Here is a 10,609-nt window from a genome sequence, read left to right as displayed (position 1 = left end):
TGCTCTGAGTTTTTCTGTGATAAATTGCTTGTCCCTCCTCCCCCCTTCATTTATTGGTGATTCCTCATTTTCTTTCATCTGCAGGTCATTTCTTTGTCTTTCCAATATTAATCAGTTTTAAAGAATCTCTGCTTTCCCTCTTCAGTTTGTAACTTTCAGGGCACCCATAAATTACACAGGCCCATTTCAAGGAGCATTGTAAAAAAAAAACAAAGAATAAGAAACACACACACACACACACACACACACACACACACACAACATCTTTTAGCTTGTTATGTTTTAAGTACCTAGATTAAAGAGTTATTGCACCTTAAATTATCACAAATTTTTCAAATATTGTTCATCTAGAATAGCTCTCTAAAGTGACAGTGTAGGTAGTACATAATGTTATCACTTCAGTTGAGGTTACAGTGGTTTCTTGAAAAGAAGTTAATTGCTTTACAGCACCTATTGCCAAAATTCCCATGGGTCTCCTCTCTGCCTTCTCATATTGAATTTGAGAATTTGATGATCCACTGTCATGGTGGCAGATTTCAGAGTGTCCATTGTCCCTGACCTTGAGCAGGATAAGTAGAAGAAGTAGAGGAGTTACCAAATCCAATGGCAGCAAAGTGACTATATTTTTCAGGCTTTTTTTCTGGGCTATAAGATAGCACTTAACAAGAAAAATAAATCACAACTTTGTGAACATAGCCAGAAGTGGAAACTGCTTTTGAAATTGTCTATTCAATCAATCAGTTTCACTCTGAAGATCTCTGGAGCTAGAAGTTTCCATGGAAACAGAGGTGCATGTGGGCAAAAAGTGCTTTACATGGAAATGAAGGCTAGCAATGCTGTTGGGATTATATTTTATGGCTCCTAAGGTGATGTGAGTTTGGCTATAAGGAACATAATCAGCAGTGACTTTAAGAAAGGAAATAATTTTTCTCTCATAACAAGAATCTGGTGATAGGTAATCCTGCTTGTGGTACAAATATTCAATTATGTCTGCAAAACCCAGGATCTTTCTTTCTCCTCCATCATTCTTTGAATCTTTCATCCACATGCTCATTGCCTCAAAATGCAAAATGTTTGCTACAGCTCCAGGCCTCACTTAAACATTCAAGGCACCAAAAAGTGGAAAGGCAGGTCACAGCTAAGTTCATCCATTTGATTTCCATTTACCATGAAATAACAGCTTCCCAAGAAGCTCCTACAACAGTGGATTTCCTCTTTGATCAAAATGGGGCCACATGGTCAACCCTAGCTTCAAAGAAGGGTGAGAACTCTTTATCTGGCAAGGGACAATAGGGTTGACATGATTAGCTGAGACTACTCACTATTTACCACCTAGAGCTAATTGTCACCCAAATAAAATTAAGATCCAATTAGCAAGGAATAAGGAAAGAATGGACGTTGAGTAGCTAACTAATAGTGTAAGCCACAAATATGTCCTTAGAATAGGCCTTGATAAATTAAAAAAAAGTCATTTACTATCTACTTAATTATACATAACTACTTATCTCTTGATAATTTCTGTACTTTCTGGCACTGTCATGCGCCCAGCAAGCTTTTGAAAGATGTCTATTGAACTGTGGTTTAAGAATATTGCAATGATATATTCATTCAACATTGGTTTAGAGATGGGTCTGATGTGAAACCGTCAATTTTGCATTCAGTCTTAATAACATAGTCTTTCAGTTTGAGGCATCAGGACCCCAAAACACTCCAGATATTCAAATAACTAATACCAGGAGGCTAAAACAATTTTCTATTTAAAAAATTTATTGTTTTTTTTACAGAGAGGAAGAGAGTAATAGTTAGAAACATTGATCAGCTGCCTCCTCTACACTTCCTATTAAGGATGTGACCATAACCAAGGTACATGCCCTTGACTGGAATCGAACCTGGGACCTTTCAGTCTACAGGAATTGAACCTGGGACCTTTCTATCCACTGAGCCAAACCGGTTAGGGCCCATTTTCTATTTTTTTTAAGCTTTTACTAGGAATGAAGTATGTAAGAGAAAATATATCTTAATAAAATACAATGACTAGAATAGAGGAAAAATTAAATATGTGCTATAATCTCATTGCAAAGAACTTTTTGCTTAGCCTGGAAGAAATTAAACCACTGCAACATACCATCACACCCACATCTCAGAAGTAGAGCCCAAATAAGTATATGTAGATTTGTAATAGTTGATATAAAGTGTTGAATCACAAAGTAAGTAACAAAATAATATTGCTGAAAGCACATTAAAAACCACCTCAGCTTAACTCTTTGTTTTTGTTCTTGTTAATCCTCACCTGAGGATATTTTTTTCCATTTTTTTTTACAGAATAGAAGGGTGGAAGGGAGTGCAAGAAGAGAGGGAGAGAGAGAGAGAGAGAGAGAGAGAGAGAGAGAGAGAGAGAGAGAGATATGAATGTAAGAGAGACACATTAACTGGTTGAGGGGAGTGAACTCTCCACTGAGGTACATGCCCTTGAATGGGAATCAAACTCATGACTGTTCAATGTGCTGGCTGACACTCTAACCACTGAGAACCACTTGCCAGGGTTTAACTCCTTTTTTTCAGATGAGGAAACTGGTCCACAGAGGTTATGTGATTGGGCTCAGGTTACATATTTAGTGACAAAGACTTGTCTAGAAACCAGAAAACTTGAAAAGTATTTTGAAATAGGAAAAAAAAAAGTGGTTTGTTCAATAGAGGACATGAAAGGCTCAAAGTGTGGTGATGAGTATAATAAATACAATGATATTAAGGGCCATGCATTACTAGTTTATGAATTACAAGTTACAACAACTTAAGAATGCAAGCTGACACAAGGTGATCCTTGGTTGGAAGTGGGGGATGGGAGGTGAGCAACAACAGGATTATATTGTGTGAGACTTCCTGAGCACAAGACCTCCAAGGCATATGGTGCTGAATGGTGTTGAGTTGAGTTACTATTGAACTTCGATGTCAGTTTTAACTATAGCTCATATGTATTGCTTTTGTGCTTTATGCCAAGAATTGTGCTAAGTGTGTTATATGGAATCCTTATAGCAATCCAGTGAGTTAGGTAAGTCTTATTATTGCTGTTTTTTGTAAATGAGTAAACCAAGGTTAGAAAGTATTAAGGAACTTGCCTAAATCCACACTGCCAGGAAGTGGTGAAGCCAAATTTAGAATCCCTGTGTTTTGTTGTTGTTGTAGTTGTTTTTAACACCATGCTATATTTTTTCTTCAGTTTAAGAGCCAGACTCTTCCAGTGCCTTAGAAAATGTTATAGGTCCCCTAATACAGTGATGTTCCCAGCCCAATACCATATACGTCACCTCAGACTGATGCCTAGTCTCACACTGAGAGGGTCTGATATAATAGGCCCCATTCCACAGCTATTGAATCAGAATCTCTGAGGGTGAGGCCCCAGAAACTGTTTTAGCTAGCTCACTAGGTGATTTGTAGGCACACTAAAATTTAAGAAGCACTGATTTTGTAGGCAGAATCTAGTCTAGTCCTTTCATATTACAGATGAGGAAACAGCTCTGATGACTTATCCATGGGTACTGTGGCAAAATTGGATGGCAAGCCAAAATATCCTAAATCCTAGTCTAGTGTACTGTCTGCTGTGTTCTGTGGTTTTTCCATTACTCTGCCACAAAATGTGCATTGGTGCCTGTGTTGGAAACACTGGATGAGGTTCAGTGGACCTCTTGCCTAACACAGCATGTCCATTCATGTGCACAAGGGGTTTTTCTGTTTCAATCTCCCGTGACTCAGACCAAAGTTGTTTATACCTGGTACTATCTTTTGCTTGTCTTTCCTATAGCTCTCTTCATCACCATAGTCATCATCATCATTCTAGTATTACTACTTTGCTTTTATAAATCATTTTTGCATTCATTCAACATTTCATGGCAATGATACTGAAACTTGACCACACTTTGCAATCTCCTGGAGAGCTTTAAAAAATACTGATGCCTAGTCTCACACCGAGAGGGTCTGATATAATAGATTTGGAATGTGGTCAGGAAATCAAGATTTTTAAAAGATCCGTAGATGATCGTAGTGTGCTGTGAATGTTGGGAACTGCTTTTTCTAAAAGTCTCACCATCATCCTTGGAGGTCTGTGGAGCACGTCATTGTAATTCCTTTTTTGTAGATAAAAAAGCTCAGGCTCTGAGATATTTAGTGTCTTACAGGAAACAGAATGAATCATCTACTTACACTTAGTGCATACAGGGTTACCAGGTACTTGTAAAAAATCTTTGAAGCCAGCAGTCAGCATGCAAGAATGGGGTAAAACCTGTTTTACTTTCCTGGTTTCCAGTGTTTATACTTGGCTTGTATTTCTTGATGTGAGAAGGAAAAAGAGAAAACTTTTATATGGTTCTCGGACTAAATGTTTATAATTTAAATTCCCTGCTGAATCCCTTTAATGACTGGATTATAATAATTACCTATTGTATAGAAACTCACCTCTCATTCTTCATCACCCAGCATAAGCATGGTCAGGGAACATCAGGAAAACCGATGGAAGGGACTTGTTCAGTCTGCACTTGCACACATACCCCATTTGGAGACTAATCCTATCTAATAGAGAGGGAATATGCTAATTGACCTTCACACCATTGCAAAAATGACAACACACAGCCAGTAAGGAGGGGATATGCTAATTGACTGTCCCACCCTCAAAGATGGTGGTGCCCACAGCCAATAAGGAGGGAATATGCTAATTTACTGCCATGCCCTCAAAGATGGCAGTGCCCACAGGTATAAGATGGTGGGGCCCAGTTCCCTCAGCCCTGCCAGGGTGCCTGTTTCCAGAGTCTCCCAATTCCCTCAGCCCCCTAGCCGCCCAAGGGTAGCTGGGCAGTCACCATCCAAGGCTTGCCTGCACGGGGTAGCCCAAGGTTCAGGCAAGCCTTGGATGGTGACTGCCCAGCTGCCCAAGGCTCAGGTAACCAGGGCCAGCCAAGGCTTGCGCTGCTGGCAAAGGCAGTAGCAGAGGTGTGATGGGACATCGCCTTCCCCTGATCACCGGGTCACCTCCTTCCCTTGAGGGCTCCCAGATTGTGAGAGGGGACAGGCAGGGCTGAGGGATCTCACCCTTCAGTGCATCACGCACTGGGCCTCTAGTTAAGAAAATAATAAAACTAGCCATATTAGCTAAGAGAGCTCCCCATTGGAAGTTACAAATCTGGGCATGTTTTTCTTATGCATAGTAAATTTCAAGAGAATTTCCCATTGCCTCTCTTTTCTGAGTAATCTAATCATTTAAATGATGGTATGTGCTGTTCTTACCTGGTATTCCCTTTTGATTCCTTGAATGTCTTTAGGAACTTCCAATAATTCTTTCAGTCTAATTTCTCACCCTTTCCAAGATAAATTCTCTGCCACAACCAGCATCTCTGTTCCCAAAATCCCTTGCTACTTCAAGTGTGTTTCCATGGACCAGCAACAGCAGCATCACCTGGAAGCTTGTCAGAAATGTAGAATCCTGGCCCCACTCAAGACCTAATGAATCAGAATATGTTACTTGTGTGCACATTGTGGATTGAGAAGCATTGCCCTAATACACAGGGTTTGCTCCATTTACCCACAACTTAAAATGCTCACCCCTCTCTTTACTTTCATTTATCTACTTCCCACTTGTCTTAGAAAGCATAGCTCATATCCTTCTCCCTTGGGTGAAGTCCCCAATATTTATTCTCTCTACCTTATACCTGTATGTCACAACTTTTAGAATTTAAACAAATGCTGAATGTTTCATTATTTATATGGTTACATTTTTCCTTAAAAGTGCCTAGCACAGGATTTTTCATAAAATGTAAATTGTTCAACTCATCAAAATATATTTCCTGCTTGAAAGCTTTCCCTTGGCTCTACCTTGTCTCTTTAAGTTTCTTCTTATTTATAGCAGCTCTCCTGAGTTTTTGTCTTTTCAACTCTTGAAGTAACTCTAGGTCTGATTTCCTGAAGCCTCACCCTTCCCTGTGACCCAGTGTGTTCTAACCCACACAGAACCCCAAAGAGGCTTCAAAAGTAAAAATCTAACCAATTGTGAAAATTGACATTGTACAAAATAGTTTTTAATTTTAAATTATAGAGACTTGGAATTTATATAGTAGGAACTCCACACCGACTTTCAGCTTCCTGGTTTATTTTCCATGCCAATTCTTCCCACTGTAAACAGCATTTAGATCCATTCTGACTATACATCTTTCAAGTCTATTAGATTTTAAATTAAATCTATTGGGGTGACATATGTTAATAAAATTATATAGATTTCAAGTGTACAGTTTATGATACATCAAATGTATATTGCATTATGTGTTTACCACCCCGTGTCAAATTTCCTTCTGTCATCATATATTTAATCCCCTCAATCCTATACTACAATACCTTCCTCCCCTTTCTCATATTATTGTCTGTGTCTATGAGTTTTTGTTTGCTGTGTTTGTTCATTAGTTTCAGTTTTATATCCCACATATGAGTGAGATCATCTGGTTATTGAAATTTTTTGTCTGATTTATTTCACTTAGCACAATATTTTCGAGATCCATCCATGTTGTTGCAGATGCCAGTTTTTCACCTTTTCTTATGACTGAGTAGTATTCCATTGTGTGTGTGTGTGTGTGTGTGTGTGTGTACATATCTCACGTCTCCTTTACCCAGTCATCTATTGAAGGACACTTTGGTTGTTTCCATGTTTTGTCCAATTTTAATGATGCTGCAATGAACATAAGAGAGCATATATATTTGCAAATAAATGTTTTCAAAATTTTTGTGTAGATATGGTAACTCTATTCTTAATTTTTTTGAGGAGCTTCCATACTGTTTTCTATAGTGGCTGTACCAATTTACATTCCCACCAGCAGTGAATGAGAAAGTTCCTTGTTCACACACCCAACACTTCCTATTACTTGTCTTGTTGATATGGTATAAATATTAAGTACTAAAATACCCAGGTTGTAACAATTCAAAAGACTTTCTCATCAAAGCTGTTTTCCTTAAGTATCAAAAGTCATTTTGATGTTCAGTGATAATCAAATGGTGTGAAGGTGGTTCAGTAATAGCATGTCCCTTCAGGTAGGGCCAAGAAACTGAGCATGGGTTTCATTGTTCTCTAGACTCTTCATACTCAGAACCCAGCCCAACAGGAATATTTCACAACAAACATCTCCAAGGATCAGTGAACTGAATTGGTTAAACTAATGAAATTGTTTAAACCAAACGACCACAGACTTATGTTGCAGTTTTGAGATAGCATGATTTATTTTAATTGAGTGCAAACATTTATTTAGTTTCAAAACATGTTGGCCAGCAGGACTGGAGAGAGGGAAAACTGTAAGTGAAGCAGTGAGAGGGAGAGAGGGAAGGAAGGAGAGAGAGAGAAAGAGAGAGAGAGAGGGAGAGAGAGAGAGAGAACTTTCATGGGGACCCTGGGTGGCAGGTGGAGTTCGGGGCTCTCCTAGCCAAAAATCCCAAAATCAGAAATGAAAGAGTTGAAATAACAACAGACCGCGCCGAAATACAAAGGATTGTAACAAAATACTACGAACAACTCTATTCCAACAAACTGGACAACCTGGAGAGAATGAACAGATTCCTAGAAAAATACAACCTCCCAAAACTCAATCATGAAGAATCTAAAAACCTAGATAGACCAGTGACTTGGAAAGAAATTAAAAAGTCATCAAAAAGCTTCCAGCAAACAAAAGCCCAGGGCCAGATGGCTTAACAGGAGAGTTTTACCAAACATTCACGGAAGAAATAAAACCTATCCTCCTCAGACTATTCCAAAAAATTCAAGATGAAGGAACACTTCCAAACTCCTTCTATGAAGCCAGTATCACCCAAATACCAAAACCAGATAAAGACAACTCAATGAAAGAGAATTACAGGCCAATATCCCTCATGAACATAGATGCCAAAATCCTCAACAAAATTATAGCAAATCGGCTCCAGCAGAAAATCAAGAAAGATCATACACCATGAACAAGTAGGATTTATTCCTGGAAAGCAAGGATGGTACAATATCTGCAAATCAATAAACGTGATATATTACATAAACAAATTGAGAGATAAAAACCATATAGTCATATCATTGATGCAGAAAAAGCATTTGATAGAATCCAACACCCTTTCCTGATAAAAACTCTCAACAAGGTGGGAGTACAAGGATGATTCCTCAACATAATAAAAGCTATATATGACAAACCCACAGCCAACATCATACTCAATGGGAAAAACTTTGTTCCTCTAAGAACAGGAACAAACCAAGGATGCCCACTCTCGCCACTCCTGTTTGACATAATACTGGAAGTACTAACCATTACAATTAGACAAGAAGAGGAAATAAAAGGCATCCAAATTGGGAAAGAAGAAGTAAAGTTATCCTTATTTGCAGATGACATGATATTGTACATAAGAAACCCAAAAGACTCCATCAAAAAACTAATAGACTTAATAAATGAATTTGGCAATGTAGCAGGATAAAAAATTAACGCCAAGAAATTTATGGCATTTTTATACACCAATAGTGAACTTGCAGAAACAGAGACTATAAAGGCAATCCCATTTACCATCACACCAAAAACATTAAGATACCTAGAAATAAACTTAACTAAGGAGGTAAAAGACCTATACACAGAAAACTACACGACACTGAAAAAAGAGATAGAGGAAGATGTAAACAGATGGAATAACATACCATGTTCATGGATTGGTAGGATCAACATCATCAAAATGTCCATACTTCCCAAAGCAATATATAGGTTCAATGCACTCCCCATTAAAATACCAATGGCAGCCACAGCGTTGGTGGTATAGTGGTGAGCATAGCTGCCTTCTAAAATACCAATGGTATATTTCACTGACCTAGAAAGAACTCTCCAAAAGTTCATTTGGAACAATAAAAGACCCCGAATAGCCACAGCAATCCTGAGAAAAAAAGAGTAAAGTAAGAGGGATCTCAATACCAGATTTCAAGCTGTATTACAAAGCTATGGTTCTCAAAACAGCCTGCTACTGGCACAAGAACAAACATATAGATCAGTGGAATAGAATAGAGAATCCAGATATCAACCCAAATCACTATCCTCAATTAATATTTGACAAAGGAGGCACGAACATACAATGGAGTCAAGACAGTCTCTTCAATAAATGGTGTTGGGAAAATTGGACAGACATGTGCAAAAGAATGAAACTAGATCACCAACTTACACCATACACAAAAATAAACTCAAAATGGATACAGGACTTAAACATAAGACGGGAAACCATAAAAATACTTGAGGCATCCAAATCTCAGACATATGCCAAAAGAACTTCTTCACTGATACTACCCCTAGGGCAATGGAAGCTAAAGAGAAAATAAACAAGTGGGACTACATCAAAATAAAAAGCTTTTTTTACAGCAAAAGAAACCATCAACAAAACAACAAGAAAGCCCACTGTATGGGAGAACATATTTGCAAATGTTATCACTGATAAAGGTTTAATCTCCAACATCTACAAACAGCTTATACAACTTAATAAAAGGAAGATAAATGACCCAATTAAAAATGTGCAATGAATCTAAATAGAATATTCTCAAAAGAAGACAGAAGGAAGGCCAAGAGGCACATGAAAACATGCTCAAAGTCACTAATTATCTGAAAGATGCAAATGAAAACCACAATGCGGTACCATCTCACACCTATCAGAATGGCCAACATCAACAAATCAACCAACAGAGGCAGCAGCAGAGAAAGCCTGAGTATGCCTGCCACGGACAACTCCAGGCTATGCACCTAAGAAAACAGCATTGGGGCTCCATGCATCTGAAGATGATAGCTGTGGGCATGAGCAGCCTCTGCTACCGCCACAGCTACTCCCTAAACACAGCTCCAACTTGGAGAGTGTGCCACCTTGAAAGGTTTGCAAGGTTGTCATTGGGAGAAGGCTGCAGGAAGCAGCAGGGGCTAGGTGCCAGGCTTCACTACCATCCAGAGGCTGCACACTTGAAAAAGACACCGGCAGGGCCTCTATGTACCTGGCACACATCCAACCTGAGCTTGTGTACCCCTGGGGATCCAGTGTAGACATTGTGTTACTGCCTTGCAACCACAGTTAACAGACCCAGCTGTTGCCCCTGCTGTGTACTCAACTATTGCCACCACTACTGTGTTGCCACTGCCACCCTAGAGCCCAGCTTCTCCATTCTATTACCAAACCTCAGGGACAGGAACTGAGCTTAAGGCTGGGAGAGGTGGATATAGTCTACCCTGTCCTTGACCTATTGAACTGAGGACCTGAGGAGACTGAAAACGCTACATATCTGTAGGCAAGAGGGGAGGGCCTGACACTGAGAGACAAGGCCTCAGGGTCACTGGCTGTGGAGCCTGGTGATAGATTAGCACTAGCACCCCACCATCGTGCAGCCTAGAAAATTTCTCTGACCAGGGGAAAAGGCCATGCAGTGGAGATCCGGGCCAGCCTACACTGGAGGTGTCTGACGGACACACTTAACATTGAATCTGTGGGGCCTTTTATTAATTGCAGGAACTTGTGCAGGTGAGCAAGAAGGGGGCTGAATAGTAGGTCCAGGAAGGAGATCAGCCCTTCCCACATAGAATGCAGCGTAGGTCCCCTC

Source organism: Pipistrellus kuhlii, unplaced genomic scaffold (genome assembly GCF_014108245.1).
Source record: "Pipistrellus kuhlii isolate mPipKuh1 unplaced genomic scaffold, mPipKuh1.p scaffold_m20_p_138, whole genome shotgun sequence".
NCBI lineage: Eukaryota > Metazoa > Chordata > Mammalia > Chiroptera > Vespertilionidae > Pipistrellus > Pipistrellus kuhlii.
This window is presented reverse-complemented; position numbering follows the sequence as displayed.